This window comes from Cuculus canorus, chromosome 2, assembly GCF_017976375.1.
Source record: "Cuculus canorus isolate bCucCan1 chromosome 2, bCucCan1.pri, whole genome shotgun sequence".
Classification (NCBI taxonomy): domain Eukaryota; kingdom Metazoa; phylum Chordata; class Aves; order Cuculiformes; family Cuculidae; genus Cuculus; species Cuculus canorus.
The window spans coordinates 23369937-23391601 of NC_071402.1; the positions used below are offsets into that span (position 1 = coordinate 23369937).

Consider the following 21665-nt stretch of genomic DNA (forward strand, 5'->3'; position numbering starts at 1 on the left):
AACACATTACTGCACTGCTTTGCATTTTTGCTGCTGTTCTTTGTTCTCTTGGTGGCTGCTCATTTGAGTAAGTAAAATATTCCTGTTCCAGTCAAAAGTTGTTCAACTATCCTAGATCTTACACGCTATGCTATACCTTAATCTGTCTGTTCCCCTCTTCATTTTCTTTCTCTTATTCATCTCCACTCTTGACATTCTTTTTCTCCCCTCATTTCTTTGAACTTCAGCTCTTTAATTCCATTTCTCTGTACCAAATCTCATAAATAAGAAAGTGGCCAAGACCTTACCCTGCAAATAGTTATATGTAACATTTTTCTGCTTATCTTCTCCAACTGAGTCCAATGGCACTACTTGCCTGCCTTAAGTGACATGTAAATATTTGCAATACCAGAGCCTAAATAACTCACCTGCTGGCTTTCACAAGCAAGGAAGGAACTGTGGTGGTTTGTGCACAGCATACCAAAATTCCAGCATAATCTCATAGCTGTTACCATCATTTTCCATTTCCCCTCCCTTTTTGTTGTAATCGCCTATTCTGTCACTCCAGATTAAGTATCTCACCATGGAATGACTTGTATTTACTTTTAATTTGATGTGCTGGAAGCAGTCATAAAATCACAGAATCATAGAATCACAGAATCATAGAATCACAGAACAGTTTGGGTTGGAAGCGTCCTCAAAGATCATCCAGTTCCAACCCCCCTGCCATGGGCAGGGACACGTCCCACTGGATCAGGTTGACCAAGTCTCCATCCAACCTGGCCTTGAACACCTCCAGGGACGGGGCATCCACACCTTCCCAGAGTAACCTGTGCTAGTGCCTCACCACTCTCATAGTGAAGAAATTCGTCCTTAAATTAAATAATAGCCTATTCTGTCATTCCAGATTAAGTATCTCACCATGAAACAGGCTGCCCAGGGAGGTGGTGGAGTCACCATCGCTGAAAACGTTTAAAAGAGAGGTAGACAAGGTGCTCAGGGACATGGTTTAGTGACAGGTAGGAAGGGTTGGACTCAATGATCTAAGAGGTCTTTTCCAACCTGCTGATTCTATCATTCTATGAATAACTTGTATTCACTCTTAATTTGATGCGCTGGAAGCAGTCCAATTGATTTAAATGCACATAAATAAAGGTGAGTGTACCTACAACCCTTGAAGAGATCGTGCTCTGCAAATCCCATGGGAAAAGCATGGTACATTTTATCAATATTACAATATTTGCACGCTAGAGGCGGGTTGGGTCATTAGTAACTTATTCCAGAGTAAGCTTTTAGCTGAGTTTCACACCCGTCTTAAGGGCAGCACCACGAGTCATCCCTAAACAGAGGATGAACTCCAGTACCAGGGAACTCGGAGATGACAGGGGACAGCGCGAATGATTAACCGGACAGAAAGCAAGTCACAGCATTTTAAAGTAATGTAATATTAATAAATAACTCCGGAAACACGGCGGGGCGAGGGATTCGGGCCGGCCCAAGGCAGCGGTAACGGGGGCTTCAGCGAAGCGGGTTCTACCGCAAAGGGCGAGGAGAGGGCGTAAAGAAGGAAACGTCTGTATTTTGCAGCACGAAATCGGTGCTGCGCCGTCCCGGCGGCTGAATAGGCATCGAGCCGCCCTTCCGCAGCGCCGCGGCGGGTCCCGCTCCGCCTCGCGCTTTCACACCTCGATGGGAGCCCAGCGGCGAACGGCAGCCGCCCCGCAGGCGGAGCAGAGACCGGGGCGGGGAGGACAGAGCGTGGGGAGGGCAGAGACTGGCGGGCGGGCAGAGACGGGGCGGGGACAGCTTGGGGCGACACAGCCGGGGGGTCGCTCAGCGCCCGGGGTGGGGGTTCAGCCCTTGTGGGGGAGCGGAGTGGTTGAGGGGGGCGGTAGCACAGCCCAGGGAGGGTGGAGAGGCGGGGGGGGGGGAGGGGCAGCAGCTTGTGGGGACGCTCAGCGTCCTGGGGAGAGGCAGCGGGAGGTGGGGGGAGCTCAGCGCCCTGACGGGGTGAGCAGCAGAGGCGGAGGGGGCGGTGGCAGCGGGACAGGGGGAGCTCAGGGCTCTGGGTGGGCGGTGGCGGGGAGGGGGCGGCAGCGCCCTTGGGGAAACGGATGGGGGAGCGCTCCACGCATAGGGGGGCGACTGGGAGGGGCACCGCCCGGTAGGGGGCGGAGTGTTGGGTGGGGATGCAGCGGTGGCGGGGGGGGGGTGGGGGGGGAAAGCTTAGCGCTGAGCTTAGCGCCCTTGGGGTGGGGCAGAGCGGCTGAGGGGGCGGCAGCGCCCTACAGGGGGGCGGAGCGGCGGGGGGGCGGGGCAGAGCCCCAGAGGGGGCGGAGCGGCGGGGCAGCCCCGCCCCTGGGGAGCGCCCCACCCCTCCCTCCAGGGAACGCCCGCCCAACGTCCGCAGGCGGTGCGCGGGGGGCGTGGCCGCCGTGCGCGTGAGCTCAGCGCGCCGCTGCCAGCCCTCAGTCACACCGAGGCGTTTCCTCCGCGCGGGGCTGGGCCCGGGCGCCGCCGCCGCTCCTCCCTCCCCTCGGTCACTACGGCGGCTCCTCGCAGGTACCGATCGGGCTCCGGGGCGGGGGCCGCTCGCATTGCTGCGGGGTGAAGTCATCTATTGTCTCCGCGGGGCCCTTTTGAGGGGGGAGAGTTGTGCTCGTTCGCCCCGAGGGGTGCGGGGGGTGCTTTCCTTGCACGGGTGCTTCCTGCTGAGCTGGGAGTCTCCCACCTGGCAGCTGCTGCAGGGAAGGATTGTTTGTTACCCGTTTTCCTCGTCCTTCCCTGCCAGAGAGGTGGTGTCCGCCTGCCTCTCTCCGACAAGAAAAACCAGAGCCTCCCCAAAGTGGTGGGAGGCACTTCTTGCTGAGCAGAGAAACCCAAACGTGAAGCTTTTCTGCCCTTGTGGTCGCTTCTTGCCAACGCGCCCGTGTTTCCCTGCGCAGCGGCTCTTGTTTCTGTTCAAATGCTGTAGTTGGTCATAGAATCTAAGGAGAGTTTGGGTTGGAAGGGACCTTAAAGCCCATCTAGTGCCAACCCCCTTTGCCGTAGGCAGGGACACCTCCCCTGGGTCTGTGCTGCATCTCATTTGTCATCGAGGACGGCGTTATTTTGAAAAAGCGCTTTGGGAAATGGGTTTTTAGGGCTATAATTCTGCAGACAAAACTAACCACATAATCATTTTTAAAAATTCCGGCTTTTTCTGCAGAGGTTTGGAGATTATTTGTAATAATTCCCTTTTTTTGTCAGCCAAAGAACCTTATTCCGGTGTCTGATGAAATGTTTTTTTACCAAGTTAATTGGAAAAGGTTTGTGGTTTAATGTCCAGGTCAAACAACAGTAAATTCTGAATCGCCCATCTGACAGAACTCACTTGTATGATTAGAAAGGAGAGCTTTGTAATGTAATTAATCTGTTTCCGAAGTCTTACCATTATTTAAGTGTAAACATTTAACGCTTACTTAATGCTTTCAGAAAGCTGATATCAGGGATTGTTGTTTAGTTTTTTTTTTTAAGTTATGTGTGAACTAGGCGTGTTTGGTTCAGAAAATGAAAATGAAACTTTTGCTTTTGCATAATGGCAATAATGCTGCTCTTAAAAACGAGTTCAGTAAAAGGCTGACATGTACATAACTCTTCTATATACGTATTTCTTGAAGTATGCCAGGCTTTCAACTGTGTTTATACAATTTGGCTTTTGGAAAATGCTGATTTCTAGCTGTTGTGTTTATGTTGTCAGCTGTTCTTGAGCTTGAGGACATCAGATCATCGTTTCCTAAAAGAGGGAGTTGAAATGTGTATGTGTGGTTTTCTTTTCTTCCCTTCCCCTTAAATCTGCCAGACAAATGACACATTTTTTGCATAGAGCAATCATTGGATTTTGATTGATGATGCTAGCTGAGGCTCAGGGGAAAGGAAGATACTTGGACAGATATATTTGTTTACCTCCATACTGTGTACAAATCCTAGTCTTTCCATTAGTAAATGAATCATTAAAATTCCCTTGGCTGTGGGATTCGCAGTTAGCATTAATATATGCATTAGGAAAACTTGTTTCATGTCAATGTTATCATCCTGTGAAAGAACACAAACCCTTGAATTCTTTTGGTACTTGGGTAGAGCCTTTTGTGATGGAAAATGTGTACCCTTTCTTCTTCTGTTATTAATTAACAGCATTTAGCTACTACTCCTGGTGACAGCAACTTCAGTCTGAATCTGCTCAGAGTGTAGGTGATTTTCCTTAACCAGTCCAGTTTGGTTTTTTTCCTGTTTGCTTGGGCCTTTTTGATTCTCAGTCTTATTAAAGTATTCCTTACAAAGATTCCCTCTCCACATCCCTTCCCGGGCAAACAAAGTAGGGTGCCTAAATCTTCTCGCAGGACTTCTGAATCGTGGTTTGGAAGTGCTAAGAAACGTCTCTAAACTCTGAAGTATAACCGTACTGTTCTGCCCCACTGTCCTCTGATGGCCTTTGGCCAAGCTTTTGGTCTTTGTTATGGGGTCAGTTTTGTCTGGCCCATGGTCAGACATCCATAATTAGCTTTATGATTTGTTTTCTGAATTGTACATAAACACCACATACCAGTCTAGTAGAATGACTTTTAATACCTGACTAAACTGAGTTGATGGATACATGTCTTAGGCTCTACTCTCCTTAGCGTGATCTCTGGTTTGTAGCTGAGTTGTGAGTCAGTCCAATTCTTTCTTGAGTATTCACCCAAAAAGAGTGAACAGTGTTCATTTTAAAACTGGCTTATGTGTAAAGAAATTGTTTTCATTTTTTTCTGTTCTTGTGTTTGTCTTAGCTCTAAGTTTCCATTGTCCCTCGTGTGTGAACTGATGGAAGATGCGTAGCTGAATGAATCGGTGTACATTAGCAGCTTCAAGATACTGAGAATGGTGTTGGATCCTATATTGCTAAAAGCATCTGAATTGCATCTGGAGGTAGACTTCCACCAAGAAGGTAAAAAGTTACACTGAGTCTTAGAGAACTGATCAGTTTTAGTACTGTTGCAGTGTGCAAGGTTTTTTTTTCGTGTAGGAAGAATATGGAAGAGGCTGTATCAGTACCTAGGAAACAGTTGTGTGTTTTTTCTTAATGTTCATAGTTTTTCACAAGAGGAAACTTAGCTTTTTTTTTTTCCCCTTCCCAATTCTCTGAAGTGGAAGTTTTATCTGTGATTTAGTCTAAAGTTATTTCATTTCTAGTAGTTATCTTTTATATGTTCAGTGAAATAATCTTTAAGAAAAAAATGAATCGTTTTTGTTTTGTATGTAGATTAGTTTTCAGATATTGTGTGTTTTGCTTTAACTTAGAAAGAAATAGAAGTCCAAATAAACAATGGTGAGCTTGAACTAAAGAGTAGAATTTCAGTCGTTCCTCTTGAGTATTTATTTGAAGGTTACTTCAGAAGATTTCTTCAGGCACTCTATTTATTTTATTTCGTAGTGCCTTGCAAGAAGTTATTATGTAAGTAGGCATTTGGTCCATTGCTGATATTTATGGAGTAGCGGATTTCTTCCAGACTTCTGTAAACACTAGGTATCCCAGAGTTTTTGTAAGGTTATTTTTTATTTGATGAGAAGAGACTTTGCTCATCTCATCATAAGGCAATTTAGTCTTTCTTCAGTGATCTTTGTTTGTTTCATGTGCATTTCTGGGAGTTCTTGGTCACTGCAGAACTGTGTTTTGAGTTCTGGTCCTTCCCTGCCATGGGTTGCTTGTTTTTTCTTTTTTTCTGTTAGTGCAGGTACGGACTTGAGGAAACAAAACAAAGCAATGGAGATCTAAAGAGAACTGTAGATGTTGTGTGGGACTAGAGTATCACAGGCCTCTACTAGAAGTTTTCTTCCTGTTGTGAGCATGGCTTATACTAGCTTTAGAAGAGTGATGTTCTTCAAAGACAATAGAATTCAGAGAAGAAAGAAAAGCACCATAGCTGATTTGAGATGTCATTTGTGATACTACCCTTAGGCCTTTCCTCATTAAAGCAAGTGAGGAGCACCTGGACTGTCTGTTTTGCTTCCCTTCCATGGAAGTTCTGGCATACTTCTAAGAAAAAAAAATTAACCATGCCTTGAGATTTACCCATGGAACAAGAAGAAGTAGGAATATTTTCATTCTCGGCTACTTTTTTTTTTTGCGATGGAAATATTACTGTAGGCTTTCCCACTCTTAAACTGTGGATTGAAGTCAGTCACCTGCTGGATGGCTGTTAGTATCTTGTTGGACCGGTAGCCAGAACTCTGCAACTGTAGTTGCCGTTTACAGGATATATAGCTGTAGAAATTTTTTCTGAAGGACAAGTTTCCAACAGGTTCATTTCACATCTAGGTGTATTGCGCCAGTCTAGAAAAGTTGATGTGAGAGTGGATTTAACATAAAGGAACTTAGCAAAAGTCCTGATGAAATTATCTTAAATAAAAGTTGCATATACACAGGTGTTTCCTCAAGCATTAAAACTTCCTCTCTTTAGAGGCCAACATCCCTAATGATGCCTTCAGCAAGAGGTCTGAAGGGCATCTTGCAGAAATAAATGTTTGTACCAATTCAGTTTGGTGTAGTCACTTGTTTTTTGCTTCCTAAGTAGAGCACAACTCTATTAATGCAAGTATCCTGTTATTGTTCAGCACAAACTGTCATTGTGGGACTATGTCAGTTCTGTTCTGTTTCCATTTATAGTTGAGACGAATTACTGTTAAACATTTTTCCATAGGTCCTTTAGCTGTTCCCATAAGGCAGATTAGAGCTCTTGTTCTAAATTGGAGCCCCTGGCTGTCCACTTCAGTTGCTCCATTTAGTGAATGAAAAACTGCTTCAGGAAGAGGAGTAACTGGAGAAACTGTCTGCGCTCAGAATCGTATTGCTTTGTCCTTATTATGTTTCACTGATGCTGCTTATTCTCAAAAAAAGTGTCAGTTTTACATTTCTCAGTAAATGATCAAATTTTTCACGTAAAAGCAAACTCTGCCAGCTACATCAAGTTAACAGAGATCTAATTTTATGTGAAAATGTTTAATCTGTATGACAGTCCCAGATATACTGTTCACTGCACTGTGTAGGACTTCTGGTGAGACAAATTTACCTTGTGTTTGTTTTCAAGAAGTGGCTTGTGGGGAGTGTGAAGTGGTCCTGCACATCAGTGGATATACAGAACAGTGGAGGTTTAGGAGGGACTGAATGTTTTAGTTGAGGCATGAGGATTTTACAGTGCTGTCTAGCTAGTGTTTTGGATATGATGACATTGCAGCACTGGTGTTGCTGTGCCTTGTTTTTATTTTTAAATATTTATGTTAAATTGCATTGTTGACTGTCTGCTCTTAGACAAATAAGAGTCTTTCTCAGCACCATAATGATTGCATTCCAGAGGAAAAGACAGTTGGTGGTGCCATGCCTAAATGCGTCATTCATCCATTTCCTTTGCTGAAAGCACATGGTGCACGGGACAGTATATTTCAGTGAGACTGGGCAAGGGGAGGGTTATTTTGACAGATCTTCTGCAGTATCATCATTCAGAACTCAATCCTGTAAGAAATATTTACACGTTTTTCAGGAAACAAAAGAGTTTTATTCTGTCTGAATTAGATAGTTGATGAGTGCTTTGGGCTTCTTATGACCTGAAAATTGGGGTCCATATACTCAGCCCATATTCTTTGCTGAGGTTCTTCCTTGTTTCAAAATGTAATTGTACCTTGACAGTAGATATTTTACTAAGTATTAACTGAACATCATTATACACAGTATGAGTACTGTGTATAATGAATGAAGATACTGACAGAGGGGGGTTTGCAACATACTGTTTGGCTTTTCTCCTTCGTAACAGAATGCTTTATATAGGGAGCATCCAGTTGTCCCTCAAACATCTGATAGTGGAAGAACATTTGCATGGGAGTAAATAGTGGCTGTAGTGAGACCACCCAACAGCAAAGCTGAAGCCTGCTGAGAAACATTTCCTCCTGGTCAGCAGTTGGGAAGTGTCTTACTTTGGGTCTACCTTTTGTCTTTCCATAGTAAGCAGCCTAATATGTTGATCAGTGCAAAGACATGTGGCTGGAAGACAAAATGTGTTCAAGGCTAAAGACATTTTTAGAATGCGTAGTGGAAAAATAATTTTTATCAAAGATTCCTCCACTGTGTGTTCTGATGGAGTTGCTCTGATTTTGTGTTCCTTTACCTTAAGTAAAATATAAACAGGATAAAGCCTTTAAAATTAGAGGGGATTTTTTGCTGAGTTGAAGGCTTTGCTTCAGTTTCCTGAGAAGAGCAGTTAGCTTCTCGGTTTCATTTTACCTGTGAAGCTGTATCTGATACCTTTTGTTTGACTTTGCATTTTCAGAAAAAGGAGTCAAGCTTTCCTTTATATGACACTGCTAAAAATAGACTTTGGGAGACCAGGAGCCCTTTTGCTCAGAGTCAGAGATGAAGGTATCAAGCTTCTGGGTTCTTTTTAAGCAAAGGGATCTTTAGTGCTTATAGCCTGTGAAGCCAGGCTGTTGCTTCCTGAAGTGTAAGATTCTTCAGTCACTGCAAGTTTATCTGTGGGACAACATAGAGAAGAAACCTGCAAAGCTGTTTTGCCCATTGTTTATCTTAATTTCACGGTCTTAAGCCATCTCAATTTGGACAGAGCCATTTTTGTACCTGGTGACCAAAGGTATATTCTTCCTTAAGTTCCTACCTGACTAGTTACTCTTCTTTCTTCCCCTTCCTGTACCTGTTTGTTGTTGCCCCCCCTCCCCCCAGCATGTGGCAGTATGCTTTTGTTCAGACTTTGTCTGTGGTGGTGGTGTGTAGCTGCAGAAAAGTAGACTTTGCCTTCTGTGACCTGACACCAGGCAGAAATTCAGCCAGGGTAAGAATAGAAGAGAGCCCTGTAAGCTCAGCAGAGGAGTCCAGAGTCTTTCCATTATTAACAATTAAAGATGATTCCAGGATGAACTAGGTAATGGATTAACTAACTAATGAAAAGAGAACAAGGATAAACAAAGAAAGATCCTGCCTTGAAAGAATTCAGATTATTAGGATTACATGCTGCCTGCCTGTCTGGGAAAAGGAAGAGCAAGCTCCCCTGTTTTCAGTGTTAATTTAGTTAGTAGATAAGGTGTATTATGTGCCAAATAAACTTATCTTTTGCTGTTGAATTGAAGCTTTGCAAGGAGATGTTGTTTATTGGTGAATAGGTAAAGAGATGGAAGCATCTTATTTAGTCATGCGTAGCAGTGCTTCATCTTTTTCTCTAAAATAGTAAGCAGTGAAAACAGTTTTTTCTCACCTCCCACACCCTGCTCTAATCAAGGTAATATCCTGGCCGAATCTAGACCAAGAAGTGGGGCTTCAGTGAAATATGAAGATAGTGACATAGTTTTGTTTTCATTGTTGCTTTTGTGTATTTTGAGGTACGAAATATTGCAGTATTGGTTTTAGGGCTATATAATCACATACTTTTTCTTATCTCCAAGGTCATGCAATATTACCTATCTATTTCAAGGGTAACAATTTCTAAGTCACAGTTTCAACCTAAATTGTGTCCCATAAGCTGTGGCCATTTTTGCCTTGTATGCCTTTTAAAGCCATTGTATGGAAAGTGGAATTTGCACAATTAACGGAAAACTGCAGTAATGCTGCATTTGTGAGGCAGATTCTTTTAAACCTTCTGTACATGTGCTTTTGTACATCTCTGGTGGTTGAAAGTAAAAATAAAAAGAGTATGCATTTTGATATGCTTAGTGTTTCTCCTGAAATACATGAAAACACATCTAAGAATATGAAGAAGAATAGTTTTATTGTGCTAAAAGTCATTCAGTGAGAGAACAAAATAGAACTCTGAAAGGAGGGAGCTTCCAGTTGGCACTGCAGTGAAATATTCCACTTTATGGAAGCCCTGGTAGATGGATGCTTTTAACTGTAAAAAAGCAATGTAGGTACTGGAGCTTTCTGTAAAATGTGATCCTTCTGAATTTAGAGCTACTCACCTTTAAAGTTCAGCTCTCTGAAATGTATACTTTGTGCAGTTTTTCTGTGGTCTAGTAGCTGAGTGAGGGTAGGTTTGGAATATTTGGCAGTGATGATAAAGCCTGCTTTTAGTGATTAGATTCCCTTTAAAAAAAGGGAGGCTTTTAGATTTACCGTCATTATCACATGACTGTCAAGTCATCAAAGTAGTTGACTGCAGTGTATGGCTTTTAGTAACTATTGTCTAACTCAATATGTGCTTGTTGTAACTTCTGTAATGAGCCTCCTGCAAAACTAAATGAAGAATGGCTCAAGTTTAAATAGTGTGTAGAATGCAACAACTGTCTTTCTGTTGTAAAGATGTGAAGGCTGGCGGCCTTCAGGATGCTGTTCAACTTTGCTTCTCAGAAACCATGTTAATGAACACACTGGAAATACTAGAAACAGGGATGGCTTCTGCAGCAGTTACATAAATGCTAAGGAATGCCGGTATTAAGGTTGACAAAACAGCTGTAGTTTGATTATCTTTTGTGCCTACCTTCATTAAGTTACAGTCCTTGATGATGATACAGCTGTGGTTTTTTTGGTTTCTTTCTCTTCCCTGCAGAAGCATTCCTCAGAATACTATTGCAGAGTGTGCTGAGGTGTCTGTCTAGGTTCAGCAGCAGTAAAGCTCATCTCTAGGGCAATTGTTTCCTTTGAATAAGTTTGGAGATATAATGCAAATAAAGCAGAAAACAAAATATTTTCTTCTTGTCTCATGAGGCATCTGAATCCTGGCTATTGTGGTAGTTCTTGGTTTGGTGGAGGGGTTTGGGGGGATGTGTATACGTGGTGGATACTGCAGGTATCTTTAAACATACAATTTGAGACTTTATTGCTCTCTACAACTACCTGAAAGGAGGTTGTGGAGAGGAGGGAGCTGGCCTCTTCTCCTAAGTGACAGGGGACAGGACAAGGGGGAATGGCCTCAAACTCCGCCAGGGGAGGTTCAGGCTGGACATCAGGAAAAACAATTTCACGGAAGGGGTCATTGGGCACTGGAACAAGCTGCCCAGGGAGGTGGTTGAGTCACCTTCCCTGGAGGCGTTTGAGGGATGGGTGGATGAAGTGCTGAGGGGCATGGTTTAGGCATTGTTAGGAATGGTTGGACTCGATGATCCAGTGGGTCCTTTCCAACCTAGTGACTCAATGATTCTATGAATTTGGTGTATGACATAGTAGTCTGAAATAAATTAAGTTCTTGGGTATCTCATATCGTATGCCTAAAGTTGCTAAATAAATCTATCCTTAATAATATGCCCTGATATTTTTTTAATAGGGATAACAACCATGCTCCTTCAGTGGGATGGATATGTTATATGACTATTTCAGCAGTATTTGTCTAACATACTAGTTGTCTGCTGTGGCCTGTGAGGAACTAAGTTACTGCTTTCAGTGTAGCATTATATGCAGTATTTTGTTTTTTGGATGGGGGGTAGAATGTGAACCTGGCAAAAATTGTAAGGGAGGGGAAAGGGATAAAAGCCATGCAGTTAAGCTGTCATAATGTACTTCACCACTCATTTCCAAACTCCGGGGCTTAATTGTGTTTACTTGAAGTTATTTCTAATGTAGTTCGTGTGCTGTTTCCTAGCTGTTAAAAATAATAATTGCAGTCATATCAGCAGGTTTGGAAGCTACTCACTAAGCAGACTGCTGCTATTTGAGCTGGTGGCATCCAGTAATACTCTGTCATGCTTTATAGGGATCAACTCTAGACAGCATGATCCATGCACTTATGCAGAGGGTTTTATGGATGTCTGGACTGTGGAGGATGAGCGCTAGAGGAACGCATGCTTTGACAGTACAAGCTGCTTTTGCGGCTTTTGTCACCAGCAATCTACCTTTTACTTTCTGCATACTTAACAGTGTTTTATCCAAATCCTATTCATATTTAGTCAGTTATGATTTTTGTTAGGAAGATATCATAGCCAACCTAAATTCATATCCTTTTAAATACCTAATCTGATGTCTTTGTCTTCCTTTCCTGTCATTTGGAGATACTCCCTCTCTCTGTTCCCATTCAGCTACTCTTTGTAAGGTATTTTTCTTACCTTTGCCCTGTGCTTGTTAGCTAGTTTTCCTCTAGTGTTTGTGATCAGCCAGTCAGTTCTCCTGCCTTGCTGGGTTTTTAATGAGATATATTGTCTCCATTACTTGTGCTACAGTCCCCAGATTACTTCCCTGAACAACAACTGTTGGTCTTCTGCAATCCCAATTTTTTTCTTATGTTTTTCTCCATTCAGCCATCCTGTTACTTTTCAGGTGCGGATGTCAGTTGCCCTTTTGGCAGCCACCACTTCCACTGTTGTTAAAATTGCAGCGTGGTTTGGAGGTCATGGAGTCCAGCCCTTGCTCACAGCAAGGCTGTTCCTAGATCAGGTTGCTCAGGATTGTGTCTAAGCTAGTTTGGACTATATCCATTCTTGATTTCATCTACTGTTTCTCCCTGAACCCCCTTCTCTCAATGAGTATAATCTCGCCACCTCCATGTTTGGTGAGAGTGTCTTCTGCATTGGCGTTACTTAGTAGTGGGATCTTGGAGAGGATAAGTCACCTTCCTAGTTTTTTTTTTTTCTGGTACTTCGACATATTGTACACCTGGAAGTGTGAAAGGAAAATTGATTCGTTCCAGGCTGGGTTGAGTTCAGGAGAGATTTTAGCAAATAACGCAGTTTTCATCAAAGAGTGTATATCTTCTCTCATTCACAAAAACTTGAAAGCACAGATATATTCACACATTGCTAGAAGGCTGACAAAAATGTACATCCTAGATGCACAGGGCAGAATTCAAATTCCAGTTTGAGTGTGCTAGTGCTAAACCTTTCCAGAGGAAATACTGCAAATTCTGAATTCCTTTTCTAAGATAAATTTCTTCATTAAAGTGTTGGGATCTTTTGAGGTATGGAGATTTTATTTGTTATTGGCTTAAGTAGTTTGGTTGAAATCAGAGTGCTGAAGATCTTAGTATATGACTTCCAGTCCAGTTTGCTTAAAGATTCTAAGCTTTGGAAATAGGATGTTACAGTGAGAAGTGTCAAGCAGTCTTAATAATAGAGTTGCTAGCCTTTCTTTTTAATGAGAAATCATTGTCTTTTGAAATAAATGACTTAGCTGTAAAAATGAGATGAGTCACAATGCGTTTAACTTCTCATTACTTCAGTTTCTGTTTTCAATAGCATGGTTATATTTTTTTCAATTTGACTTAATCTGACTGCTTACATTCTCCTCCCCCATAACATCTGCTGTTTAACCATGAGGTGCTATATCCATCCCTGCTTTAAGCCTGCTGCTGCCTTTTGTAGGACTGCCATACTCTTTTACGTGCTGCTCGTATCTGGTCTATAGAGTGAGTTCTGGTAAATGTTTGCCTTTTAGGAGCAAGTCCCACAGAATAGTGTAGTAAGCTACTTTGGAAGCTTAGCTGCTATTGTAAGGACAACTCAGCAAATAGCCACAGTGGTTTAAAATGTTAAATCTGTTATCACCTCCTATTTCTAAATGCCCTCCCCTAGGAATTTACTAGCATGTAGCCATCAATATAATAAAATGAATGCCCCTGCTTCCATTCAGATCTTGACATGTACCTTAAATGTGTCTTACAGAAAGTTTAAACTGAACATCTGACCTCACTCTGAAGAGTGCAAGGTGGCCCTGTTCTGAATTTCTGCTGCAGGGTAGGTTAACCCACAACAGAGACAGCGTGGACAGCTACTGTAGTCCATCTAAGCCTTTTAAGCCTGTTCAGTAGGGACTTCATTTGTAGGACTCTCAAACTACATCGTGAAGCTCGCAGAGCATGATGCCCCTCTATACCCATGCCACTTGCTCTGGATGCTGGAAAAGATGCATTCCCTTTAGTATTCAGCGTTTTAAGATGCAGGGAAATAATGTTCTGTCTCTCTGTATTTCTGTAGAACTTGTCTCTGTTTCTCTCCACAGCGAGTTGCTTTGTGCGTTGCTAGAGGAAATTATATTAATATAAAAAAACTGTGCCAGAGTGCACATTAATGTAATTTGTTAAATGTCTCTTTCCTGTGGAAATACACATCTTAAAGTTATATATAGCTTAATTAGTCTTAAACAACTCCAGGTGTTACTGTAAATTAAGTGATACCTGATTTATAAAAAGCAAATTAAGTTTGAACTAAAGCTGAGGGCATGTTTAAAACAAAGGACATAGTATCTTATGGGATTCTGCAATATAGCTTAAAGCTTCTTTTTCCTTTTTTTAAAATTGTCGTGTCCCTAGGTAGTTTACCATTTAATTGTAGCGATGTCGAGGATTTTCTTCATATATTTACAACTTGAAGTGACATTGGTGTTTTCTTTGCACTGTGATCACTTATTTAATTTTGAGCTTACGGCCATGGAGCAGTGATTGCTAGTGCTGTGGAGTAATAAACTTTAGTTCCTTTCCTTTTGTGAAGTAGTAAGGAAAATATTAAAGTATATGTTCTAGCAAGTAACTTAAGGAAATGTTTGAAAGATCTCCTGTCCTTTTCAAGAAACTTAAATAGCTTTTCAATGAAATTATACACCTGCTTCCTCCAATGTATTTATGCAACTATTTTCTTTGGAACTGTAGGAGGAAATAAATGGTTTCAGATAAACAGTTAAGCTCCTGACTTCAAAGAACTTCCTTCAAAAGTGAAGTAAGTTCACTTTCCTTTCTCAAATGAATACAACCTAAACATACCTTAGCTTGTTGCATTTTTTTATTCATGTGTATAAATCTAAAGGGATTTTAGTCTTTGGTCTTTTATAGGAAAAGAATTATTGGTATAGGACACTCCAAATTAGTTTACATTAGGGACGTGGTTTAGTGGTGGACTTGGTAGTGTTAGGTTAAGGGTTGGACTTGATGTTCTTGAGGGTCTTTTCCAACCTAAGTAATTCTTTGTATTAGAATAAATACGATAAATCTTTTCTAACGCTATCTATTGCATGTCTTTATTATAGTGAGGTGAAAAGTTCTTGGACATGAGCTCCCTGGATGATAAGAGGCAACACAACTAACTTTCTGCAGTGATGCTGCAGGGCAGTGTCTTTTCTTCTTCAGTGACTCCTTAGCTGGAGTATCCCAAGAATGGATTAGATAGCATCTGTTGTCATGCTCTGCTTAGCTAGGACATTACTTAAGGAATATAATTAAAATATAATAGTTTTTACTGGCAGAGGCTGCTTCATTAGTATGCTTGCAGATATTTAATCTTGAAATAAGCTTATATGCGCATACAGATCAGATTCATAAGTATTGGACACCCATTTGTTTTCGTTGCTCTTATTGTAACTAGAGCATTGAATGCCTCTGAAATTCTTTCTTGTTTAAATTTCACTGGCAGTTCATTTCTTCTGCAAATCTAACCTGCAAGGACTCCTTTCTCCCATGCTCTAAGGATGCTGAGTGTGTGTACTCTTGCTGTGTTTGTGAGTGTATGCTTAGCATTTTCAAAACCTTGATTTTTTTTGTTTGCTCTGCTCTGTTGTCATAACTTTTTATTAAAGCGTGCTTTGATATTGTGCTCAGTACTACAGTGCTTTCAGCAATTTCCTGGAAATAATATCATTTCTAAGATTTCTATCAGTTCAACTCTACTTCACAGCACTTTTTTGTTAGGTTTGGAGAAACACTTTCCAAGTCTATGATTAGTGAAATATCTTATTCTTATTGACATGCCATACCTGGTGTGAATTATATACAAGTACCATGTTTTATATACCACATACTCTCCCTAGCTCAGTAATTGATCTGTCTTCGCCTTGCTTTTAATCAGGTTGTGTTATTAAATACTACAACATCAAAATCATTAAATTGCAGAGAAAAAAAGTCCTGTCATAGCTATATGAGAATGTGCTTTGTTTCATTAGAATAAAGTCACTGTAATTCCTTTTTTTTTAAGGAAGCTTTGCTTCACAAGCTTGCTTATTGGTTAGAATAGGTTAGCATGCTTACATCTTAATAAAGTACCAAATACTGGATGGAAAGCAGTGTATTTTGGGAAGGTGGTGGGTTTTTTTTGGAAGAAGATATTTGTTAGAAAGCTGAAATACTGAGGTGTATTTGTACGGATATAAAATTTTAACTTCAGGGTTATAAGTTTGGTTATATCAAACTTATCAACTCTATCGAACTTCTTCCAGATTTAAGGAAGCTTGCATTCCTCCCTAAAAATTGCACACTAATACACTTTTTAAAAGGCAGAACTTTGAATTACTGGAGCATCTGACACCCAAGGCGTTAGTTTAAAAATTTTCCGTCTCGCAAGTTATGGTTGCAAGCTAGTTTATAGCTAATGTATTTCCAAAACATTTAAAATAATGAGAAAAAAGTAAAATTTAGAGTAGACATAATTCTTTTCAATAATTGGGTTGCTATTATAGTATTAGATATTTGTCTTTGATTTTGATAAAAAGTGAGTGCTATTTTAGATGCTGTATATAATCAGAGGGGAACATGGAAATAGCAGTGCTGTAAATGAAAAGAAAGAGAATTTATCTCTGAGCCAAAGTGTGGTACCTGGTTTAACTATGCACACCACATCAGGTATCTAAAAATTTTTAGTAATATGCCGAGTTTTGGAATATTCCTGCTGTACACCTTGGTTTTTTGTAGCTGATACAGTGATTGACAAGAGGTTGTTTCCCCTCCCCCTTTAAACGAAAACCAAACCTACTCCTAGTCCCAGTCCGTTCCCCAGCCTGGGGAGGCACCTTTATTTCTGACCGCTGCAGGTGGCTAGGGACAACTTTGCAGCCTGGGATTAAATCACTGAAATAGATACCACTGTCAGCTGAAAGACACCCAGTGTGCTCCAAGGGGATTCTATCGCAAGTTTAATAATTCTTCACAAATGAGAAGAAAAACGTGCTGTCAGTTTGCTGTAAAATTTACTATTAAGACAAAAACTGTACCTGCTTAGGATGCAGTTTTGTTCGTTCCCTGCCTCCCTCCCTCCCCCCAATCAGTTTCCATTATGGGGAGGGAAAATACTTTGGTCCAAAGTTTAATTTGAAGTGATAAGTATGATATCTAGTTGGGGTTATAGCCTGGTTCTGTTGTTCTTCTCCATATGCAATTAGACAGCTCTCTCAATGTTCTGTGACATCCTGAGTCAATGCAATCTGTCTTTTGACTGCCATTTTAATTTTTGTGGAAAGACATTTTCTTGACTGATTGGCTTCTCTGTCTTTTTTTTTTCACATGGTAATTTTTTACTCCTCTTAAATACAAGATGAGACAGTCCAGAAGAAATGGTTCTTAAGGATGTCAGGGTTTTGGACTTGCATGGGAAGGTGATTTCAGAACTTGAGGTTAATTTTCGGTTGTGATCATTGTATCTTGTTTCTTAAAGTTCATTGAAGGAAGACTTATTGGAATGTAGTTGCAGTATGAATAGAGTATCTGTGAAACAGAGGCCCAGAGTTTTTCAACATAAAGCCTTTCATGTGGCAAAGCTGGAAGGAAAATGAAGGGTTCACTGTAATTTGGCACTGATGTTTATTTGTCAACCATCCTCTCTTCTCTTATCTTGGCTGCTGCTCCATCAAATTTTGGTTGACAGCTGGCTGAATATGAGCCAGCAGTGTGCCCAGGTGGCCCAGAAGGCCAATAGCATCTTGGCCTGTATCAGAAACAGCGTGGCCAGCAGGACCAGGGAAGTGACTATGCCCCAGTACTTTGCACTGGTGAGGCTGCACCTCGAACGCTGTGTTCAGTTTTGAGCCCCTCACTACAAGAAAGATGTCAAGGTCCTGAAGCGTGTCCAGAGAAGGACAACAAAGCTGGTGAAGGGACTGGAGAACAAATCTTATGAGGACCAGCTGACAGAACTGGGGTTGTGAAGCCTACAGAAAAGAATACCTTATCACTGTCTACAACTGCCTGAAAGGAGGTTGTAGGGAGGTGGGTGCTTGCCTCTTCTCCCAGGTGACAGGATGAGAAGGAATGGCCTCAAGTTGCACCATGGGAGGTTCGGATTAGACACCAGGAGGAATTTCTTCACCGAAAGGTTATCGGGGACTGGAACAGCTGCCCAGGGATCTGGTTGAGTCACCATCCCTGTGGGGGTATTTAAAAGGCCGGTAGATGAAGTACTTAGGAATGTGATTTAGTAGTGGACAGGTATGGTTGGACTTGATGATCTCAAAGGTCTTTTTCAGCCTAGCGATTCTATGGTTTTGTGATCAGTCAGTGCACTTGCATATCCCATTACTTAAATCCCATTTACTTAATAGCCAGCTGGAGATGTTATGCTTCCAAAAGACTAGAAGAGACCCGTGATATGCCATAATAAAGAAAAAGACCCGAATTTGTTCTCTTTTTCTGAACTATCCATATTTACTGTCTATTAACCCTGAGATTTTTTTTAATCGGTTTATTGAAGTTTCTGTCACTTTAAAAATGAATGAATATTATGTGAGACTAAAAAATTTCATGAAGTTTCTTCTCAAAGTTTACTACTTCATTCTGATTCATTTCCTGGTTTTCTGCTAATGCACTGGCAAAAGCAGAAACGAGGATTCTTCTACTGTTTGTAAATCTAGAAAATACCTACTTGATTGTGTTACAGGTGGCTGTATGTACCTGTAAATGGTGTAGAGATCTATACAGTATTTCCCTCTGTCAGTCTCTGGTTATGCACTTGCTTCCCCAGCTAATCCTACTGCTTCACATCTCTCCAGGTGGCAATTCTGTTCAGGTATGAGAAAGGTGAGGATGAGTTACAACTTCTGTTCTGATATCGTAGTGTGGGAACCTGCAAATATTCAGTAAGATTAGTAGCAAATGAAATACTGATTTTAAAGGAATATTTTTTTTGAGCTTTTTCATTAAGGTGCTAAGAACATTGCTTTCTTGGGGTTTCACAGCATTGAGAGACACTTGATATTTATGTGGGTGGCAATATAGGAAGTGGTAGAATATACTGACAGGGAGATAAACTTTTTAGATTTGAAAGCAGTCTGACATATTACGAGTTCATGTTTAGGGCATGGGTCCAGTAGGAGATTTTCACCCTTCGCCTGCACCACGGAGTCTTATGTGCTGTGGAAGTAGGGCCCTGTACTCGTGAAAGCCAGTACAACTTTCTTGTGTTCTGTGGGACTTTGAGAGTAGTCGGGAATGTCTGTGATAATTTAAGTCACTGTCTCTTCTCATGGTTACTGATATTGTGAAATGTATTAATATTGTAACATTTTAGTATATTCTTGTGAGATACATAATGTTTGAGTAAAATATAGATTGGCTTCTATACAATATATAGTAAAGGTACATCGAAAGGATATCTTACATAAAAGCTAAATCCTGTACCTTTCTAGCAGGTGCCTGGGAAAAGACAAGCATTTCCAACAGGGGATCTTTTCATGCTGTAATTCACAAATTTATGAATTAGGACACAGTTGGAAGTTTGCAGTTGCTTCTAGAAAACATAATCAAATGAAGTAATTGCTTAAATGTTTTTTTTTTTTTCCAATTAAATTGATGATTACAGTATTATAGTATTTAATCCTTTTTGAACTTCTATTTCAGAATTAGTTTCACAGTACAGCAGTCTTGGTCTCATATGTATTTATTTTTTGGTTAGGGAAGACTGCTTAACTTTGGGGAAGCAAAAGTAAGACCTTCAATCTTTTAGTTTCTTTTTATAATTTTCTGTGTGTAGATTAAGTATTATTAGGTGCTTAACTACAGAAAATTTAATGTAAAAGTATCAGCCTTTTTCTGTTACCGTTTATGAAGTTAGTACTGGAAACGTCAGTAAGTTCTACGGGATTGTTTTTGATCTTTTTTTTTATCAAGTATTTGCCTTTCCTTCTAGATATGCGGGTCCTTCAAGGATGAGAAAGGCGTACTTTCTCTTGAATGGCATTAAATACCTCCAGGCTACTATTACAGACCGTGCATTTTGCTGGGTGAATAAAAATTTAAGGGCTCTTCCTCCAGTGATATGGAGGATATTGTAATATAAAGTCAGCAGGGGATAAAAGAGAGAAACATAATCTTTTGGTACTGGCATAGTCTATGGATATTTGAGAGACTATGGGATATGTACAAGGGAGGAAAAATGATGCCGTTTCCGCTCCAAATGGTGGTGGGGTTTATAAATGTTTTTAAGGATAGCCATGGTGATGAGACTGGACTGGTGTGCTGCATAGAATACAGGCAGATGAGTGCAAGTTGTGAAGTTAATGTGGCATAATGCTTGGTAGCTCAGCTGGAGGAGGCTGACTGTTCATGCGGTCCCAGGCTAGCAGTGAGATAAGACACATTCTCCTCTGTCCGTCCTCGGGCTGCTCTGTGGATTGTCCGTGTGAGAGTTTGGCAAGTCACTCTGTCTGCCTCATCCTCCTATCTGTAAAATCTGTCCTTTCTCTTCATGCTTTGTTTTTAGAATTTACACTACGTACAGAAGGACGCACATATGCTAAGTGTATAATGTAGTGGAAATGGTCTTGGTAAGTATTCATTTTGACTGGGCCACTATCATTAAGTAAGCAACAAAGAATTCATCTTTTTAGGAGTGTATGGCTGCATATGTGTACAGTACTTGAAATGGACAGTATCTTCTGTAAACAGGATAATAGAAATTTCTATAAATAAGCTACTTCACATTATGAAAGCAGGCATTTGGGTTTTCTGTTATATTTCATTGAAAATGTAGTTGGTCTGAAACACTTACATTTTGTGGCTTAACTTGGATATTAAACCAACCCACCCCCCCAATATTGCTTCTGAGAAGGCAGAGGAAAGGTCTCTTATTGTTTAAAAACATAGTCCCTTGCAACTGCTCTGAGAAACTGCTCAGACACTGCTCTGAGTGTCTGTGTTTTTGAAGCAGAGGTGGTTGTGATGTGTTTTCTTTCCTTCGAGATGCCTTGCTTCATCTTTATTCTTCCCCGTGAAAACTTGCAAAGAACAGCAAACTTTTAGAAAAAGGTTTTGAGCATTTTCTTTAAAGACTCTTTGTTGTGGCAACTCAATTCCTGAATATTGCACATACAACCAGACTTTTTCAGCCATTTTAGCAATTGGCAAGATGCTTAAATTTTGTCTCTCAGCTGCCAGGCATCAAGTTAGTAATGAGACCCAAGTGAGATGGGGAAATGCTTCCTCTGCTCTTGGTTCTCTGCCAGGTCAAGAGGCTTAGGACAAAAAGATGCCTACTTCTCCAGTTCAGAGGAGGTTTAGGAAATGTGGTGGGTAGAGGCAACAGAGGAAGGAAAAGAGTAAAGCGTGTTCCTTGAGGAAGAGTAAGAAAAAAAGGTTGCATGCTAGAATAGAGGAATTAAGGGTAATGAAGGCTGAATCTACTGAAACATGTGCTTTTAAACTTTTTTAGCTCAAATCTCACTTCTTTTTATGATAGCTTTATCTATTTCCAATTGTTGTTCCTCTGCTGCCATACCTGTATATTTGTAGCTCTCAAACTTGAATATCTACAAAAGAAAATTATAAAAGGAAAGAAGGGACTGCTCACAGGTATTGTCCTTAACCTCTGCTAAATATTGGCCAGTACCTGGGCCAGACATCTGGGTTCGGTTCCTGCAGGGGGAGGATGGGGAGGTTAAATGACGCTTAGACCTGGATAGCCCTCTAAGCTACCACCCCATGTCTGCTGTTGCAGGAGCATGGATTTACATCACAGTTTCTTGTATTCGTCCACTGAGAGGTATTTCACAACCCCTAGTT

General features: G+C 41.1%; 1 protein-coding gene across 3 annotated transcripts in view; it reads left to right on the forward strand.

Moving 5' to 3' along the window:
• The first annotated feature begins 2351 nt into the window (after nucleotides 1-2351).
• The window catches only part of RNF19A (ring finger protein 19A, RBR E3 ubiquitin protein ligase), a 57365-nt gene continuing 38051 nt past the window's right edge, over nucleotides 2352-21665 (forward strand). The window contains exons 1-2 of one of the 3 annotated variants that reach the window (XM_054059602.1): nucleotides 2352-2541; nucleotides 4785-4942. The gene's annotated coding sequence lies outside the window, so the exon portion shown is untranslated. Of the gene's footprint in view, nucleotides 2542-4784; nucleotides 4943-13632; nucleotides 13651-21665 lie in introns of those variants that run through there. The other 2 variants (XM_054059604.1, XM_054059603.1) reach the window with 2 other exon arrangements.